Source organism: Petromyzon marinus, chromosome 36 (genome assembly GCF_048934315.1).
Source record: "Petromyzon marinus isolate PM22_M1 ecotype Great Lakes invasive population chromosome 36, UKy_Petmar_22M1.pri1.0, whole genome shotgun sequence".
Classification (NCBI taxonomy): domain Eukaryota; kingdom Metazoa; phylum Chordata; class Hyperoartia; order Petromyzontiformes; family Petromyzontidae; genus Petromyzon; species Petromyzon marinus.
Window position 1 is genome coordinate 1,945,314 of NC_133702.1, and position 21,032 is coordinate 1,966,345.

Sequence of the window (21,032 nt, forward strand, 5' to 3'; positions counted from 1 at the left end):
AGGTACTCATTTGAGGCTGAATTGACCGACGAGAGATCCAGTACTGGTTCAAACATTTGTCACCGATGTTGGCCACGCGCGGGAATCGAACTCGGGTCACCGGGATCGTGGTGCAGTGTGATAACAACAACACTACCACCACTGCCCATGTTGTAACACCACCGGACACAACGCCGCGCCGTAGTAGCAAGAGGATAACACCACGCTCCATGGATGTGGCGTGGCCAAAACCAGCGCCGTGAGTATCGCTCGTAGCAACGAACCAGTGGCATGTACCACTGGTTTCCCTCGCAAGGCGGACGCCTTGCCTCATCTGCTTTTAAATAAAAGGGGAACCGAATGGATGAAAAGTGAACATAAAAGGATTGTATTGATAATGTAACGGTAATGCCGATGATAAACACCAACGGACAAAGAGGTGACACGCACAGTCAACAAAGCGGAGGGGCGCGTGCGGCGCGGTTTATGAATATCACACGCGCCTCCAACGCCGCCGTAAACAACTAAAAAGCCAAACACTGGAGGAGACGCGCCGCAGCTTTGCCGCAACAATTGCACATTACAATATAAAAGGAGCGGTGGGTGGGTTTTTTTTGTTCTTTCTTCTTTTTCTCCACTGGTAGAAGCGAGAGCAATGCATGATGCTGTTGAGTGTTGCACAGTTTTATCCCTCCACCCCCCCCCCCCCCCCGTGAAATGCGCATTAAATATTATAGCCCCTGTGTGATGTGGCTTCCCTGATCATCACGAAAAGGCTAGATTTGTGTTTAGCTTGTGGACTGTTAAACGAACCGCGAGCCACGCGTGTCCAACCGGTCACCGTCCCACCGGCTAGCACAAGAGTGCGTGGGTCTAACGCAGAGTTCGATTCCCGGCCTTGGCTAAGGTTAGTAACACAGTAAACACACCACACGGCCAGCCCTGTACATCCCCCGTCCACCGTCCCGTCACCCATCCGGAATTGACTGACAAGGTGAGGTATGGGACAAATAACCCCCTTGATTGGCATGGTATCAGAAGTCCTTCATCCAGCAGTAGATTGACGAAGGGCTGCCGACTGCGTGGTATTATAATTATCGGCACCACCACAGCAGTGAAATTCGCGCGACTGTTTATCGCCCACACTCGTTGCATCGGCACACATGCTGTGTCGGGTGGCGGCGGGCTGAACGACGACACATTTGTAATAACTTTTTTGTTTCTTTCGGTAGAGTCACGTGGAAAGAAAATTAATTGAATAATATAATACGCCGTATAATGCGCCGTTTCCATTGCAACACAAGCAATCATCATCAGGTACGAATGAATGAGAGAAAAAAAACACCCCGAGTAAACTTAGAAATAAATGCAATACAACACGGAGAGTCGCCTAACACAGCAGCCAACACCCTACCTGGTTGATTACGTTCTTCCAAAGATTGCTAAATTTGAGAGAGAGAGCGAGAGAGACAAAACATTTGTAATTAAGCGATCTAATCCAGAAGCAACCCCGGGGCAGCTACGTGAGACGCGGGAGGAGAGAACAAACACATCTCCAGAGCTGTCGCACCCACAGCGTGGCGACGCGAGATTTGCGTGGCGGTGGTCCAGGGACCCCCGGACGGGTGGCATCTCAGCGCCAGCACGTGGAGTGGCCAAGCCGCCGAGCTCGGTAAATACTGCGCATGCAGAACGCGTTGACTATTTGCCGAGTGCTGCTGACATTTTAATGGGTGACCGCGTTCACGCGAGCGCTTTTTTTTTTTAAAAGGTGAGCGGCGGTGTTTGCGAGATCCAATGCACCGGGGCTCAAAATATTTAAAAGAGGTGGATGGGGGGGGGCCCACCTCTTTCCCGAGCTAACGTGTACGATCCGCGGCCACTTGCCGGGCACAGCAGTACACCGTCAGATATTTTAAGAAATCCCGTGGGTTTTTTTTTTAACACGTCGGTTTTCGGAGACAACGGTACGATTGGTGAATTAATTTGTTTTGGTTGCGCGTCCGTGTGAGCACGCCGCAGTCGATTCGATCGCCCGGTGAGATCGGCCAGGCTATGGCCACCAATCCCCTCGTGTGCGGTGCCGACCTTCATCAGTGCGACTAACAGCACTTATACTCAAAGAGACTCTTACGGTCATACGGGGGGGCGGGATCTTTGTCTTCTTGTCAGACTCCACATCGGCACACCTTGCCCTCGCTTGCCAGTGGGCTTGATTGATCACAAATATATGTGGAGTTTGCAAAATACTGCTGTCGACAGGGAAATGTGGTGAAGTCTGTTCTCCTATAACGCGGTATTTGCGTTCCTGAAGAACACCGCGTTTTGGAAAAATCTCGTTATAATAAATGACATACTGTACAATAAAAGGGTAAAGCAAAGTCCGCGATAACACGGTGAGATGCGCACGCAAGCTGAACAAAAATTGAGACGCGTGGGTCGCATCTGGAAGCATCCAGCAGTATCCCGCCGTCTTGTGTGATGATGATGATGATGCTACGCCGAGGCAGCCGTGCAACCGTTTGTTACTACTCGCGCGACGGAGTTCTGTTCATTCAATCGCATTCTATCCAATTCGCATCCGCGTTATGAAAAAATGTGTTCCGTCATACATCCATCGTATTATTTCCAATTCGCGTTATGACAAGAACAGACTGTACCGGTTATTAGCAAGTATGTTAACGAAATTTTATTTGTGCAATTATCGAGTGCTATCTTCTCGTTTCAGTGACATCTCCTCGCAGGTGTGTGTGTCTGTGTGTGTCTGTGTGTGTGTCTGTCTGTGTGTGTCTGTCTGTGTGTGTGTCTGTGTGTCTGTCTGTGTGTGTGTGTGTCTGTGTGTGTGTCTGTGTGTGTGTCTGTGTGTGTGTCTGTGTGTGTGTCTGTGTGTGTGTCTGTGTGTGTGTCTGTGTGTGTCTGTGTGTGTCTGTGTGTGTCTGTGTGTGTGTCTGTGTCTGTGTGTGTGTGTCTGTGTCTTCGTCTCTGGGCACTCCAGTTTCCTCTCACATACACATACAAACTCATGAGATTAATCCGCTGCAGATCCCGAGGCAGCACTTTCCTGACAGTGATCGTTGAGACGCATTTATGATCTATTGGGTAAACAAAGAATGATACGGGCATTAATTAACTTCAAATTGCAGCAGCGGCCGCTTTAAGAAACACGTGATAACGGCCAATTGGACAAATTGTGCTGATGAAAATTATGTAATCATTGCAACCTACCGCATCAGTAAATTACAAGTGCATTGATTTTGCTCTTTCGTGATGCACACTTGATGAGCCTTATCTGGAGCATTCGTCTGCCTTTGGCCAAGGGGCCTTTCGTGCAGGACCCAGGAATATGACCTCCATTAAAGATATAATGAGGCCTGAGCAGTTGGACTGCGGGCAGCGCTTACTGAGAGTACACGATGCAAAGGTGCAGCTCCTACAATTGCTTCGCTCACGACACTGCCGGCGGACGGGCCTCCGCTGGAGCGATCCACTCTCCAGGTACCGTACTCTATTTGACGGCCTACTCTTCCACACTACTGGCCAGATGTCTTGGCAGCCGTGGTGGTAGTCGTAGTACGTGGACTTTAGCTCACCCACGTTCAACATGCCGATCGGCGAACTGCGGTGTTACCCAGTTTCACCGTTTGGCGGAGAGTGGCGGGGCTCAGGAAGCTTGCCCCCATTTTTTCAGCTGCCGTGCCAGGAGGTTGGGTGAAGCAGGCGCTGCTGGATTGCAAGTCCGGTGTGGGAACGTTTAAACTAAAACTAAACTATGTTTTATTTTACCAGGTAAGGCCCACTGAGCTATGTAGGTCTTTTTCAGAAGCGACCTGGCCACAAATGATAACTCAACGAAGTGGCTTATCACGTGGGAATTTACAGTAGCCAAATAATCTAAACGCGTGTTTATAAATGTGGAGGGAAAAACCGGAGGGTCCAGAGAAAAATCCACATGATCACGGAGAGAAAGAACATGCAAACTCCAAGTATACAGGCGTCAGGGTCGAGAGAGAGTCCATGACCTCTGTTATACCATGCGAGGTAGTTAACATCTCACCACCACAGCGACGTTCCAGTGAATACATATGGCAATTGTTTATGAAGACATCATTACCTCAAAGATTGTATGCCCACTGTAGTATTAATGTACACTTCAACGGAATTTCGTGTTTTACATTCATGAAAATGCTTTTTATTCTATTTGTTTTCACTAATTTTGTCAAACGTTATTTTCTTACTTTTCCCCTTGAAAGCGCCCCAAGTTTCCCCATGTAAACCGTACCATGTCACGTGGTTAAAATCAAGCACAGAGTAAATTCAAGAATTCCCAGCAACACATAATCACAATTGCCCCTTTCTCCCTTGACAAATCCACACTGGTCTCCTCTCCGGAGCAATGCACGCACAGCGTTGCCCCGTGTAAATCACACATCCAGAGAATGACAAATTAATGGAACCGCTATACCAAGAAACTCTAACGGCTCAGTCCCAAGCATGTTGGACTCGTAGAATGCCCACCAGGGACTCCTCCAGGGTGAGGCGGAAGTAGAGCACGCCCCTAGTTCCTGTCTCACAGCACTCAGCGCGCCATCACGCTGATATAAATCAACAGATACGGATACAGCCGCATTTATTTTATTGAGTTATGTACATTTTCAAAAGCCCCGTGAATCCCTTAAAGTGAATCCACAGGTTTCACAAACCACTTCACTTGTAAGCACTCACGCTATAAGGATTATAAAATGGTAATAATGATTTCTTATTTGGCCAGGTAGGCATAATCTTGAGACATGTATTTTTATGGGGGGGGGGGGGTAATTATTGAAAGCAATTTCTTCTCATCGTTTTAAATCACAGTTGCTCTGCCAAGCAGCCAGCAACAAAACTCGACAGAGAAAGTGAATAAACATTCATTGATTCGAGAGCAACGTTATAAGAACTTGGGAAAGCAGCCGATCACGTCTGCATGTATGTTGAACTTCTTTCGCACCGTACGTATCCAACCATGCTAACTCGGAGGTGGGAATGCCAAACTTTGAGCAGTGCAAGGAGAAAAGCATTAATCGGAATGTCGTGACTGCCAGTGTGGTGGTGGTGGTGGTTGTGGTGGTGGTGATGGTTGTGGTGGTTGAACAGAGAGCGTGGATGAGATGAAACGGTCAGTCTGGGTAGACCGAGTCCCCAACAAGGTTAGCGGAATCAACGAGTCAAGTTCACGGGTAGAGTGGCACCGGAGAAAGTGGCGGAGGAGTGACAAGGAGACGACTGACCACCGATGAGTGGGCGGCATTCAATGTCACGATTAACGCTGGCAACGATGTCTTGAGGTGCACGTTTGTTTTGTGGGAGGAAACCAGAATGCAAAGAGTGAATGTTCGCGGCAGCGGCTTTTGGCTAGCAAAGACAGTCCCTGCATCGCGTGCCTTCAGATGCGCCTCCGCGGCCGTCTGGAACGCTCTTCCTTCCGATATCAGGAAGCAGCTGGAGCTTTGCACTTTTAAATATAGATTGAAAACTAATTTCTTTAGAACTGCTTTTTGTGTTGAGCCTGTTGGCCTTCAAACGTCAAGTACCGTACAAAAGAAGTTCAACGTACATACCATACATGTGGGCAGATTATCCTCAAAAATACAAATACAGATCAAAGACGTCATCACCGCTCTGTCTTACAGAGGCGACACCACAGCCTTGTAATCGCCAGTCTCGTGTAACGTGATGTCGTTTGGACAAGTCACCCATCCCCCTGTTCAAAGGCATTGGATTACAGGCGTGAGCCACCACACCTAATACAGTCTTGACATGGCAATTGTATTGTGTTAGATTATACAGTCATTAATAATTATAGAGTGATATACAGGAGAGGGAAGGGCAGTGATGCAATGCGCTGGGTTCAATTCCAGGCCATGCCGAATGTCAGTGTGAGAGCGAAGTCTGACTAAGCCCTTTCACCAACCCACACAGACCAGAACAGTGAAGTATGGTCAAACAACTACCATGAGTGACACAGCGTTAGGGGGGAGGGGGCTGTTTTCAGCATTGGATTGACACAGGGCTGTTATTGTTTTTAATTAATACAGCACAGTGTTTACATGTGTCACTGAGTCAAAGCGAGCAGTGCGTTTTAGCTCAAGCAAGCATGAGGTGGAACTCATGCGGCAGTGATGTTTGAGGCCTCGAGCCAGCGGTGAAGATTCCACATTCCTGCTTTTTGTGTCTAGTTTGTTGCCCTTCCCGCACCTCCGATTAGCATGGTTGGCTACGTCTGGTATGAAAGAAGGGCAATGTACATACATACAGGGGTCAGTGTGTACACTCTTTTGAGCTCGTCTACCGAATCAAGGCTGACCTATCTCCACGTGCTCAGCGCGTGGCCAAAATGCCGTCAGAATCTCAGTGTTGCAGTTTAATTTATTTTATTTATTTTGGTATAGCCCTGTGAGCCATTCGGCTCTTGAATCGGGTGCAACCACAACAAACAAAAAAAAACACGAGCAAGAAAACATCTTAAAGTGACTATGTGACTGTGCAAACAGAAAATAAACAGCAAAATATTCTGATTAAAGCTTTCGTGACTACCGAAAGAACCAAGAATAAACAGCAAAATATTCCTGAAAAAAATCACCGTACACCAACGCTGTATGCAAAAAATCCCAGTGGGATGCAAGTCAAACAACAACAACAACAACCACAAGAAAACTTAGATTAAGGCCGTCAGTCTAACTCCGTACTACAACAAAACAAACATGTCCAAACCAAAAAAACGTTTTCGAAATCAGTAGTCCCCAATCTCTCTTTTCTCATGGCAACCAGTGCACAACGAGCCTACGCTGGCCCACCGGGTCTTGGGCTCGCTCGCACTCGGGAAACTGAAGTTGCACTTGTACGACTATAATATACTACTGTGCCCCCGACTGCAGGTAATTTATAAAGGCTGCGGTTTGGATGTGAATCGGTGAACCCTGGATTGCCAGAGAACGGGCGTCTGTGATCGCTAGATTTTGCGTACATTTCGTTCAAGCTGAAACCCAACTGAAATAAACGACATGTCACACGGATTTTTAACCTTGACCTTCAAACCCTCTGACAAGAGGTCGAGGAAACGACACTGACACTATTTGCATTAAATAGGTATTGATAGTTCATTTAATGTGTTAATTTAAATAAGGTACACATTTAAAAAAATTAACGAATCTAAAGGCAGGCATTACCATTTCAATCATGGCAAATATTGAAATGAAAATGGGTTCTGACAACATTAAATATGGTCTATAACAACTTCACCCAAACATCAAAAATACAGCGTGACAGGCATATGGCATTAACACCCCTTGGCTGTTTTGATCCGCAAGAACAAATCTGCATAGTGTGTTAAGAATCTTGGTTCAAATGAAGCCAAAATTAAGGCTGAATATTACATTCCACATCAAATTCTCGCCGTATATTTCTTGCCAGCGTTCTCTTTTCGCGTTTTAAGGCCACTATAAATGCTAAGGTTCTGCATTTATCTTAGGAAAATGTACTTAAGGAAATTGCACAGCTAATCAAATGTTATAAATGAAAAGTGCTTTAATCACAATGCAGGATCGAGTCTGCTCCAGTTTTTTTTTCACTCATCAGAGCTGCATAGTCGCCAAGACCTTACATGATGTCTTAAGCCTTTAGAATATCTATTTGCATGAAAGTGTAACCGTCTTTTTTCGTAATTGTCAGATGTGTGTAAGTGTAAGGTTTACTTTTAATAACTTTTGTTTATTTATATCGCATTACTAGATGAAAGTATTATTGTTGAACAACAACACTTTCATTGTTCCATTTGTAATTTCACTTGAACCTTACAATTTATATATTTTCAATAATAAGTTGAAGGTTAGAGCGTGTAAATTTAAACACCCACATTATTGCATTTGCGTTCACATTTGACTATTGTAACAAGGGAAAGAATTTTCTATTACACCACCTTAGCATTTCAATACAGTCCTCTAACCAAACGTGTTTAATGGGATTCTTCTCACCATTGGCGCTGCATTATAATCAAAGGGTGCAGAAAGTGCACGCAAAAGAGAATCGGCACACGTATTAAACAAGGAACAAGCGCAACGGAAAAGCCACTACAAATTAAAGCCACTACATACTGTATTATATCCATATACACATTCAGTATAATGCCTGCCAGGTAATAGTCAATTAAGTAATTGGTCAAGCCTACTCAGCAATCAGACAGCTCTCATCAAAGTCAATCAATTACATTCAATTAAGACTCATGTTAATTTCTGTAGCCGGTTTACAAGTTGTGCACTTTGTTAAAGGTATTGCAATGCCATTTGGCAAGAGGAACAAGATCGTCTTCAAAACAATTATCAAAAACTACCTGCAACTACACATTATTATTATTATTGAACAGTAGCTGTCGCTACCTAGTGATTAAATCAGATACCGATATAATTAATCGGAATATGGAACAGGAATGTACGGCGCTCTGTGAATCCACTGCTGGATGAAGTCCACCCCCACGCCATGTCAGTCGTGGGGGGTGTGCTGTTTGGCCATACTTCACCACGCTGGTCAGTGGCAGGTTGGTGAAGTAGGGAATATTTGAGAACCACTTCAGATATCACTCGCCACTCTCCGTCAGCTGTAGCCGACAACTGTGCTTAGAAATAATAAAGTCTAAATGGGATCTCAGCAGCTGCCTAAGTAAATAAAAAGTAGGGCTACTGCGTATTTTGTTCTTGCAGTAATTATAACCCTGTGCATGAAGCGTGGTAAAAATAAAAACCACTCACGGATTTTCAGAGCTGTCAACCCATACGGTTTACACCGTATTCGTGTACAGGGAAATTGAGTTCAGGTAAATACGGCGTACAGCCGTTTCAATACGGGGGCATATATATTTTTGTCTATTTGTTTGTGTGTCTCTCTTGTGATGGGATTTTGTCGGGTGAACGTTGATATTTATAAGGGCACGGGGTGACCAATACGGCCTGAATTGGTCTGTAATAAGATAGGCACTGATAAGGGGTTGGCATGTATGGATTTCAACAAGAGAAGAGTTTGACGAAGACACAAAAAATACAACTCAAAAATAAATCCTACATCGAGCATCTCACGCACGGACACATTCTTAGCAACGAGGAGGCGGCAAATGAGACGGAGAGGACTTGGGTTGCCTTGTTCATTCGCTCCCAAGCCGCAAAGCATTATACATCATTCCTTGAACGCTTTGGAGCAGCTACATTTTAAGACAGCGGGCGGCAACACGCGCGCGCACCACCACGCAAACAACAACAACAACAAAAAGGAGACCTCGTAACTGCAGCCTTAACATCGCAGAGATCGCCGCGTGTAAACCCCGACCCGACAGGCCGGCGTAGCTGCCGCTGCTTGAAGCATTGACGACGCCGCTGTCATTGTTCGTTGTGGGAGTCGCTGCTACGCCGCCCGCTTCAGTTCTTGACATGTGCACTGCGGCCCCCCCGCCTCCATCCCTCCACTAACCCCACTTAATGTGTGCCGGGGTGAAGTCACACTTGGACTCCATCCACGCCACAGACCCAAAAGTGCCACATCTCACCCACCCACTTAGCCCCGGCCAGCCAGCCAACAAAGACAAAGAGCCCCCACCCCCGTATAGCCTTAACAGACTGTTGGGGCAAGTGCTGTTTGCGAGCAACTTTGAAGGCTGTCACGTCACACGAGGGGGTGGCTGGCCAGCACCACGAGCGGGCCACCCTTGTCTCCCCGGTGGCGATGTTTACGCACCGCAGCAGGTACTCATTTCAGAATAAGAATGGTTTAAATATACTGGAGGAATCCGATGAGCTATGAATCTCTTTATAGAGGCAGAGTCGACCTTGGGGAGGCCCGGGACCGGTTCAAATATTCGTCACCGGTGTTGGTCGTGGGAGGGAGTTGAACTCGGGTCCCCAATTCCGTAGCGCAACACCCCAATAGGCGACACTACCGCTCCCCACTATCCAGCCAGCCAGCCGCCCGCTCACATCCGAGCCAGCCAACCCAAACCGACCCACCACTTCCCTCCCGGCCTGTCTGCCCACCGTCCACGCGGCCTTCGTGTCAAGCTGGGCTGGCGGCCATGGCAGCCCCAAGTCTGCCGGAGGAGACGCCCGCTGCTGTACCTGTCTGACGTGACCACCTGCAGCAGGTACTTACGCAGCGGGACCTCATTACAGGAGCGACAGTGGACGCGACACGCTGTCCTCGAACCCGGCCAAAAACACACACACACACACACGTACGTATATAATAAATTAAACCCACCTTTTTTTTGGTACAAATTTAATTAAGTCCCCATGACGCTTGGTGAGGTAACGTGCCAAAACTTGTCCCGTGCAATTGGGAAAGGTGATTTTTTATGCTTCCGTTTGTTGCCAACAAACTCGTGTTTTACATATATATTTATATATATAAATTAAACTTGAGTAGCTTGGGAAGTGGGAAGCATATTGAAGCAGATGGCTTGTTATAGATAGGGGGGCAGGTAGTCGTGGGTAGGGGGAGGTGATTGGGCAGGTAGGTAGATCAGTAAGTAGGTGGCGCATGCCCTCTGTAATCCAGCACTGTGGAAGCAGCAGTGACGGTTGGTGAATCACCGCACGAATGGGAAAATGTTGCGAGATTCCCTTCCCGCGGGCATCCGAGGAAGTTCCATTCCGTGGCTCGCCGGCAGAACGCAGTCCAGAAAATTGTGAACTCATATCATCTGTCCCTTCTGTATGGGATAGAGCGCAGCCCCCGAGCATCTGTGGGTTTTCTCCGGGTGCTTCGGTTTCTCCCACATGTACAAAACACTCACCAATTGCCTGTAAACAACTTAATATATAGACAGAGTTGCAGAGCAGTTGCCGATGCCCACTGACCTTCTGGCACCCTTCCAGCCTGCTGTGGTTCCCGAGTGATTGTGATATACAATTGAACATGACCGCGTGAACAACACAAGAGTAAATATATCGCACACCGTACACTTAGTGGTATTATAATACAGCAACTACATATTTACATCGTCAGCATTTGTGGAACACATGACGATTCTGTGCTCCCATTCACAAACACGGAGGAGGAGGAGGCGGAGTCGCCACGGCGATGATTCACCACTCCGCTACTCCCGAAGCAATCATCGAGCTCAGCCACCTCAAAGTGAAATCACGGTTGTTGCTCTACATCAACATCAGTCATACGAAGAAGATTTGCATTGGACAAAGAAGGTTAAACATTGTATACGTTTACAAATTGTGTAGATTCCTGAAAAGTAATATTTTCTGCACTCAAATATTTTGTATCATACCGTGCACTTCCCTCATCCAAGTTTCCCTTGCAAAGAATATATATACTTTTGCCTCCATGGGCTTTTAACTGATTATAAATAAGCGTTATGTATAAAAATGTATATACATATTGTGTGTTTATGCATGCAATCATAGAAATTAAAGCTGCTAGAGGAACGTATAAAAAAACAGCCAATCGCCAATCGATTAGAGAATCGGTCTCACCAGACAGCTGTGTCTTACTACCCTACACCCCGGGTTCACCCGCCACCCCGCGTTCACCCGCCACCCCGGGTTCACCCGCCACCCCGGGTTCACCCGCCACCCCGGGTTCACCCGCCACCCCGGGTTCACACGCCACACTGTGTTCACCCACCACCCCGGGTTCACACACCACCCCGGGTTCACACACCACCCCGGGTTCACACACCACCCCGGGTTCACCAGCCACACTGTGTTCACACACCACCCCGGGTTTACCCACCACCCTGGGTTCACCAGCCACCCCGGGTTCACCAGCCACCCCGGGTTCACACACCACCCTGGGTTCACCAGCCACCCCGGGTTCACCAGCCACCCCGGGTTCACCAGCCACCCCGGGTTCACCAGCCACCCCGGGTTCACCTGCAACCCCAGGTTCACCCACCACCCCGGGTTCACCTGCCACCCTGTGTTCACACACCACCCCGGGTTCACCAGCCACCCTGTGTTCACCCACCACCCCGGGTTCACCAGCCACACTGTGTTCACACACCACCCCGGGTTCACACACCACCCCGGGTTCACACACCACCCCGGGTTCACCCGCCACCCTGGGTCCACCCGCCACCCCAGGTTCACCCGCCACCCCAGGTTCACCTGCCACACTGGGTGCTACGAAGAAGCGCCAATGCCTGCACGTCGCCTATGATAGTGTGGCCATTCAAAGACCACAGCGCTGCTGATGTGTTTTGTTATTTGTGCAATGCCAACGCGGCATCACACAAACCGTTGGTTTACTTTTGCCGAGAAATCACCTTGAAATAAGTAACGTGTGGCACATTGTGCTGCCTTGTGCAGACAGGTGGTACAACAATGTTCACGTTGCATTGTGTACACTTACACTGCAGGAAAATGTGGTAATTCTATCTTAAGCAATTGTATTTATATACTTAACTGTAACATTACATTCGGCATCTCTATTTATTTAAATGTAATAGGAGTAACCTTTTTTAACCAAGTGGGAGCCCACTGAGCCAATCACAGTCACATAATCTGCAAGGGAGACCAGGAAAATAATGAACAAAATTATGGTAATGAATACTGTGTACATTTTTAAACAAAGCACCTTGGCATAATTGGGAAACATTAGGAGTGCGAGGTTGGGATTGCTGTTTAATACCATAACAGGGCTCGGTTAAGATTGGAAATTAGGTTGTGAATAAAGCTGATCTGATCCAATACAGCATGGAATAAATCAGTCAATAATTCAATCTAATATCGCATGGTTTGGAACGAATTACTAACAGCAGAAAATAATAATACATTGACAAATCAGTAATAATACAATAACAGACGACAATAGTCTAATAATACAACACTGAAGTTCACTTGACAGTACATTTCTATTAAATGTAACAGTTTCCAACATATTAATTAGCAAGAGTTAACTTCGATGGTACCGCACACTGCGTACAGACAGCACTGCAGAGACTGTTAGACCAGATTCCATGCACGGGAATTCCCACGCAGCCCCTAACGGCACTCGTTCGATGCATTAACCAGAACTGATGAATGAGATTGTGCGCGTGTGGAATTGAGCAGTGTGAGCGTGTCTAGCGTATCGTATTTAGTCGATGCCGTGTATACCGCGTGCGTAAACGTTGCACAAGAGGAGAAGGGGACGTGTAAGAGAGCAGTAGGACGACAGACCATGCACGGGACGGTAAGTTGCAAAGACAAAAAATAATCGATTTCAGAATCAACTCGTAATCGTCAATCGTGACGAACGGTGTAAGAGTGAGGTAGGAGCACCGTTATTGTTCTTAAAGTATAAAAACAATTGCAGTGCTCTGCAAGCGAGGACGGGGTAAAGTACTATTTGCAGGTCTATATTGACCGCTAGATAATATGTACTATGTAATTACAATGTTAATATTCAAATGTTTGTCTTAAAAAAGTCGTGGCATTACTTACTAGTTAAGAGATGAATTACGGTCCTTGAATGTGTTTTAAGTGGTTTCAACCGATTCTCCCCACATCACCATAGCAATTTAAGGGATCAGACGTAAGCCAATATAACCATTGCGCTAAAAATCGAATTTTTATTCTGATAAAAAAATATTCCCCAAAATATTTGATTATAGCATTGGTAAGCCAATCCTTTTAACTGGAAGCTTGCATGCTTCAGGAATTGTTCCAACTCCTGATGATAACTCGATGCGACGGGAAATCCCAACCTGTAGACACACCATGTGTTCACGTTGCGCTCTCAAAAGTAAAACTACAGCAGCAATGCATCTTATATATATATTTTTTAAAAATCTAATTTCTGGGCAATTTGAGAAGGCCGACTGAAATTAGACATGGTGAAACACATTCTTGAGATTGTGATGACGCGCAAAAACGAGTGAACGATTATTATTGTTATTGTCGTAATGTATAACCTCTCCATATGTTTGTTTTTACCCTATTGACTTCAAAACTGCCATCAGCATCATGTGATGAGATGAAGAATCCACGTCGGAAATCTGGCACAGCAAAGTGAGCCTGTACATCAGAGAATGGCCCGCGAAGGAAAATTTCCACGGGACTTAGGGAAACTCCTTCAATTGCCATGTGTATCGTTTACAGTTTACACGATAGGCAGCACACGTTCCTGTGCATCTCTGCAATATTATTTTTTGTCACATGACAGTCGAACCAACATTTAAAATTTTCAGCATTTAGCCAAAAACATGCTTGATGCATTTTTTTATTTTGCTGTCATAGGTGATCAACTCGCGATACAATACTTGAGAAGCAGGTTTAATCATGCACAGCTGCCTGGATTGAAACCCAGATTTCTAAGCTGTGAATAGCACGGTTGGCTATGTACAGTGCAAAAGAAGTTGAACATGCATGCATACAGCACTATGACCTACCAGCCGCACGGCCAATTAAAGCGAACGCTGATTTAAAAATAAATGTAACAAAAAAATGTACACCTACTTTATTTATTTATAGAATCCATTGTTACTTTGTGCACAATTCCAGCTATTAAAACCTTCACTTAAATTGCATTTGCATTGTATAACACGAGCCGTACATCGTCCGCATGAACACAGCACGACCTACAAGTAGCCCTTTATTTTTATTTTTTTTTTACAGAAACCTGTTACTTTCCTCTTCTTTGGTTCTTTCGGTAAAGTCACGTGAATGAGAATAAAATAATAAATTAATAAAATAACACAATAAAATTCTCACGACGTTTCGGCCACAACACAAGTGGCCTTCTTCAGGTGAAAGGAACAGCCCTGTCGGGACGACAGAGCTTCAATGAACGTTGTTAAGATTCGTAGTGTCTTTTAAGCTGTTACTTTCCATAAATGGATGAGCGGACTTAAGCTACGAGAAACACGATTGGCAAAATTAGACATTGAAGGCAAAGACTAAGAGCTAATGGTCTACGTAATAACATCACATTCTCGCATCACTGGGCGGGCAATAGAAGTGTAGAAAACTGCACTGGGTAAACGACGAACCTCTCCGTCTGGATCAGCTCAAGCCTCTGGTAAAGCACGTGACTTTGTGTGGCCACGCCCACTCTGACTCACTCTCCCCACCCCCTGTGAAAACAGACGCCGCTCCTCCGTGCAGCAGCGTCGAGGCCCCTTTGTAGCCGCTTTTTCCCCATGCTCATCTCTCCTGACACTTTGGTCCGGTTCTTCCATTCCTTTTCCATCATTTCCCATTTTTTCGCTTCTCTTTTATTTTTCCATGCATGACACTGTGGACTCGACTCCCCCTTCCCGTGGTGTGGCTGTGTGTAAAACGTTGCTAGTTTTTGCCTTTTTTTACAATTAACAAACTATTTTTATTTTACCAGGTGAGGCCCAATGTGTTATATTGGTCTTCTTCAGAAGCAATCTGGCCACGACGAATTGGAAATGTATAGCAGCGGAATACTCTAAACGCATGGTGTTGATTCTAAGTGTGTAGCGAAAACCCGGAGGCGTCAGGGTCGTGATCGAACTCACGACCTCCTGTATACCAGGCAAGGTAGTTAACATCTCGCCACCATGTCGCTCCAATTGATGCATAGCACACAGAGCTGAAATAAAAAAAAACCTGGGAATGGATTTGGTAACTCACATCTTCTCAAATGGGGCATGTTCTATCAATGAGACATTCAAGGTCAAACAACACCTGAATTTAGCGGAATGTAGACTCATACCTGAGATTTATTTCTGTGAGCGCTTTGCAAACATGCCATGAGTTTCACGAGCCAATGGGGTACGCATATGATAGACTGGCATCTCACAGAAAAGGGGAAACATTCTTGAAGTTATTTTATTAGCAATGCTGTGCAGTATCAAACATGTACGAGATTTAGACATAATTAAGATTGCTCGACAGTTTAAATCAAAGTTTTACAAATGTAGTACATATTCACAAACACACACACACCTACCTACGTTCCATAAAAAGACAATGCTAAATGTTGCAACGCATCAATGAATTGTTGGCATTTTCAAGTGCACTCCACAGAAGATTTAACAGCAGCAAACTATCCGGTGAACCCCACCTGTAACACTATAACTACAAAATCGTTACACTAAGCAAGCACTTAACACAATAGTCAAGACCACGTTGGATAAAGAACAGAACGATGCGGAGTTGATTGGACTTCGCAGAGGACTGGTACAGTAACACGAGCGGCGTCAAGATCGGCCTCTGTGGATGAAGCGCGTGAAGGACGCTGCTCCTGGGCAGTTCGGAGGCAGTGGCCCTCCCAACGACAGAGGGCGGAGGAGCGACGCTCACAACAACGTGCGGGAGCACCGGGCCGATAAAATACACCGAGCGGATAAAATTAACTCAGGGGCACAGTTATCTCAGTCAGGCAACCCACGGGATCTGGTTTTGTCCCGTTACCACTTGTCAGCGAGCCGTCGACAGTTTATGTATCCTCAAGGTGCACCTAGCCTGGCACAAGCGCCGTGGTGACGTCGCCACCACTTGGTGGTGAATGGCGCCTGTTGTTGTGCTGTTAAATCCATTTCTCAAATGTTGCAACTGCTCCTTCTACACAATAGCAGCGTGCGTGTAATTGTGAGCATACAACAAAATTACAGTAATTAAATACACTGATGTAGTTTTATTTGCATTGTTTCCGAGACGAAAGGAAACTCGACGTTTCGACCGACTTGCCTTTTTCAGGAAACACAGTTAACGTCGAGAATATTTAATAGTCTTGGTAAGTGAGAATCAGAATATGTATTTATACACTGGAGGAATCCGATGAGCTATAAATATTGTTTTGTTCACAGAAGTCCAGCAGTTCACAGATTCGATTATGCGGTGATGCCTCTGCGGTGGGAATGGTGCACAGGCACAACACTTGTCAATAATACTCCCTTTAAAAAAAGACAATATATAATAGGCAACGTTTCAGGCGATAGTCCTTCTTGATAGCACATTATAGTATGCTAGCACGCAAACTTGTGCTATGAAGGGTCATCGCCCGACACGTCGTCTGTGTATTTTCTTTTTAAGGCAGTGTTATTTACGCATGTGTAAAGTCTTATCTTAATTCATTGAAAATGGCATAATTGCATTTCAGAATATGTGAACTATCCAAGTGTATTCCGGTAGTATATTTACATTGTGCTCATTAATAGTAGAAGTATACGCAAAGTACTGACTGCATTTGAGTTACATTGTTTTTTTTGTAAGTGCGTAATGCCATCTTTATGATTAAATCACATTCACTCGTAACTTACTGACACTGCCATGCGTGCTGCACGTGTTTGCAATGTACATCATGCATATGTATAACACGTACATACCTACATACTGTACATCTCACCTACATACCTACATACATCTCAAGGGCAAAGAATATTTTTTTATATTACTGCCGTTGAATAGCGATGATTATAAACAAAAAAAAATAATGTCCTCACACTGAAAGATGCATCTTTCGGATGCATATCGAGTTCTTTATATTAACATGTTAGAATTCACAATTATGGTGTTCAACCTGTTATAAATAGTACGTACATCCTAACGTTTGTTGTATATGTAAATAACTCTCGTGTGTAGGCATAATAATATGGGAGTCACTACGAACGCATCTGAGCCAGTTTGCAAACAAGTTAAGAGGTTCGATTTCTCCTAAAGGGCAACACCCGCGTTTCAAAATAAATTTTACACTCGTTGAAATAAGTCTAAATTAAATACTACACAACGGGCCTTATATTCTGACTCGATGTTTGCCGGCACGCTGCTATGACTGGCTTGCAGTTCAGATTGTCAGTGTAAGGCACTACCACTATCCGTAATCATCGTGTTTTGTTGTGCTCTATGCCGCTGTAAGGCTATGAACGCTCCACGGTACCATGGGGTTGCAGAGCAACGGCGCGAGATTGGATGAGGCGTGCCAACATCATTCTTGGAAGAGCGTTTGAGACTGAAACGTAGCACTGTCTAGGGCACCAGGCTCGGAAAAGAAGGCGGAGTGTCGCTGTAATGATCCACGCGGCGACATGCCAACGTCACCTGCAACGCGACGATCAAGACACAAGCCTACCTTAAAATTATCTCACGTACAATTCCAATTTATTGGCGATCGCATGTTCAATCAATTAACTAATTGAAATCAATAATATAAGATCATCATCGGCCATGGTCAATCCACTGCTGAATTAATGCCTCCCCCACGCCGTCAGCTTTCACAGTTCTGCAATGCAATAATAACAATAATCAATTGAACACGATCCAATTTCATTGCTCCATCTCCTTTCTGTTTGGCCAATTTCGGACGGCTTCCGTTCCTTAGCTGTCACTCAAATCATGATTCTCGACCATCTGCCGTCATCGGACCTTCTAGCCATGACGTGGCCTGCCCCAAGCCCGACTCACCATTTGAAACCGCTTGAATAATGTCATGGACATATGCGTATGTTCCCCATGTTTTGTATATACTGGATATATATACGTGCAGTATGATTCTGACCCGGTCCTCGTACCCACGGCCGGCATCACCAATTCACATTGACCAGCGTGGTGAAGTATGGTCAACTAATAACTCGCGTTGACCAGCGTGAAGTATGGTCAAATAATAACTCGCGTTGACCAGAGTGGTGAAGTATGGTCAAATAATAACTCGCGTTGACCAGCGTGGTGAAGTATGGTCAAATAATAACTCGCGTTGACCAGCGTGGTGAAGTATGGTCAACTAATAACTCGCGTTGACCAGCGTGGTGAGGTATGGTCAACTAATAACTCGCGTTGACCAGCGTGGTGAAGTATGGTCAAATAATAACTCGCGTTGACCAGCGTGGTGAAGTATGGCCAAGCAACCCATAGGATCGACACGGAGTGGAGCGAGCGAAGTCTTCATCCGGAAGTGAAATGACAAAGAGCTGTATATTTGTCATCTAAATATACATAAAGTATTGCGTTAACTCGCGACTTCAGATATTTGATTCATACGCTGACAAACGTAAAGTATTCGTGTGCCGTTGGCAAACAGTTGAAAATGTAAGTGCAGGAGGGTTATGCATAGGCGCTTCTCAGAAAGATCCATTCATTCACTCACTCATTCATAACACACTGCTTTGAATGCAACGAGAAAAAAAATCTGAAACGGATTGAAATTTAAAAATATATATAATGGGTCTTACTTACGGGTTGTTTCTGCCAAAAAATACGCGCAATATATCTACTCTGATAGAGTGTACAGAAATTTACTCTGTAAAAACACATACTGTGATAAGATTGCCCGTGAAGAATTCCACAGCAGTCTGAATTAACCACAGCACTTTAGCAAACTACTACCCACTCAGACCACACGTTAACTTCCCAAAAGCACACACATACGCGTCTTTGATATCTATATGCACATCATCCGTGCGCATATTAACGATTTTTGATACGAAAATCGATATGGTATATACTCTGCATAGGCGTTTGTGTCATTATAATTGAAGGCTTCCCTCTCAGCCGTGTCGGCCATCGGAGTTGTCTATAACACTTCAACCACGCGGGCGGAGGAGGCGGTCCAACAGAACACGTTCAGATATCAGTCGCCACTGATGTTAGCCGTAGCAGGGAATCCAACTCAGGTGATGTGGCCGGGTTCGTAGTGCCCCGTACGCTAACCACTGCGCGTGAGCGCTCCATCCTGTACTCACACGCGGTGATGATCCTAAGCGTTTATTGCTAAAGCCACTTACAGGGACGCAGCGTCTGTGTATCGTGTACATGCAACACAAGTATCGTTCACTGCTATGTGTGTAGCTCTAATGGTGTACAATGAAGTTATCCCGTGCACAACGAACTTTATGGTAGCTGGTGCAAACTATCCCAAGCAATGTAACTCTTTCATATCTCAACGCCAGCCAGTAAACGTATCGAAGACAGTCTGTAATCCCTCCGCTCACGACAGTACTTTTGAGAGAGTGATCATTGAACTGATCCTGCCCTAGATATCCTCCCTCCACCAACCCGCAATGACCAGCGTGGTGAAGTATGGTTTAACAACTATCATGGGCCGATTGCGGCGTGGGGAGAAAAAAAATAGGCCTTCATCTAGCGATGGATAGATCGTGAATGATGATGATGGTGACTATGATGACACTACAACAGTTGATTTCATTGAAGGTTATAGTGTTCAGATTTAACGGACGATGCAGACTTGACTGGCGCCCTGTGCGCAATGCGTACTCGGTAAACAAACTTAACGCACAACTTAAGCGAAATCAAACTTTGCGATAAGACATTATCTTTCTCCGTAAGGCGCTCTAATCTGCCAAACTACTTCACTTATCCGACACACATCAGGCGAGAGAGGAGTGTGTGTGTGTGTGGTGCGTGGTGTGTCAACGCGATCGGTATGACCGCACTCCAACAACTCGACACCCTGCATGAAACACCGAGCGAGCACACAGAAAGTGAGAGAGCGTGGCGTGGTGGTGGCGTCTCTTCCCTTGCGCGGGTGTCTTCTTTGTACGCGCACACGTGAACACGCGCGGGGTGTGATGTTTAAACAGTCGCGCAGACGCAAAGCTACATTGCTCTCAAAGCAAGTGGCGCTCGAAGTAAGAACACGCGCACACACACACTCACTAGCTCATACAAACTCGACAACACGGCACGCACACACACCACCACCACCACACCACACACGCACACTCTCACCTGTAAGAGTCACACGGAGTGCCCGTGAACTGCAGTCAGTCCGGCAGTCAGTCCTGCAGTGTCACAGTGAGAGATGGAAGCCTCTCTCGGACACAGAGAGAGAGAGGAGCGTGGTGTGTGTGTGTCACAGAGGGATCGACAGCACACACACACAACAAGGAGTGTTCTCTAAACTCCACACACGCCCTGCTGCTGCGGCCGCTGCTGCTTTGTCGCTGATGCACGAGTGCGTGTAAGTGTGTGCGCACAAAGGGATGTGTGTGTGTGTCTCGTACAGGCGACCTAGGTCGACTCAGCCTTAAATGAGTATCCAGTACGGTGGGTAAGCATCAGCAACTGGGGAGACAAAGGCGGCCAGGCGTGGTACTAGCCCCCCCCCCCCTTTCTCCT

At 45.9% G+C, this 21,032-nt stretch overlaps 1 protein-coding gene across 9 annotated transcripts in view; it reads right to left on the minus strand.

The window, feature by feature from the left end:
- LOC116949418 (forkhead box protein P1-like) overlaps positions 1 to 21,032 on the minus strand; it is a 432,818-nt gene that overhangs the window by 404,348 nt on the left and 7,438 nt on the right. For 2 of the 9 annotated variants that reach the window (XM_076072011.1, XM_076072012.1), the window contains exon 1: positions 20,643 to 20,915. The exons of the other annotated variants lie outside the window; for them this stretch is intronic. The gene's annotated coding sequence lies outside the window, so the exon portion shown is untranslated. Of the gene's footprint in view, positions 1 to 20,642; positions 20,916 to 21,032 lie in introns of those variants that run through there. 9 annotated transcript variants of the gene reach the window in all.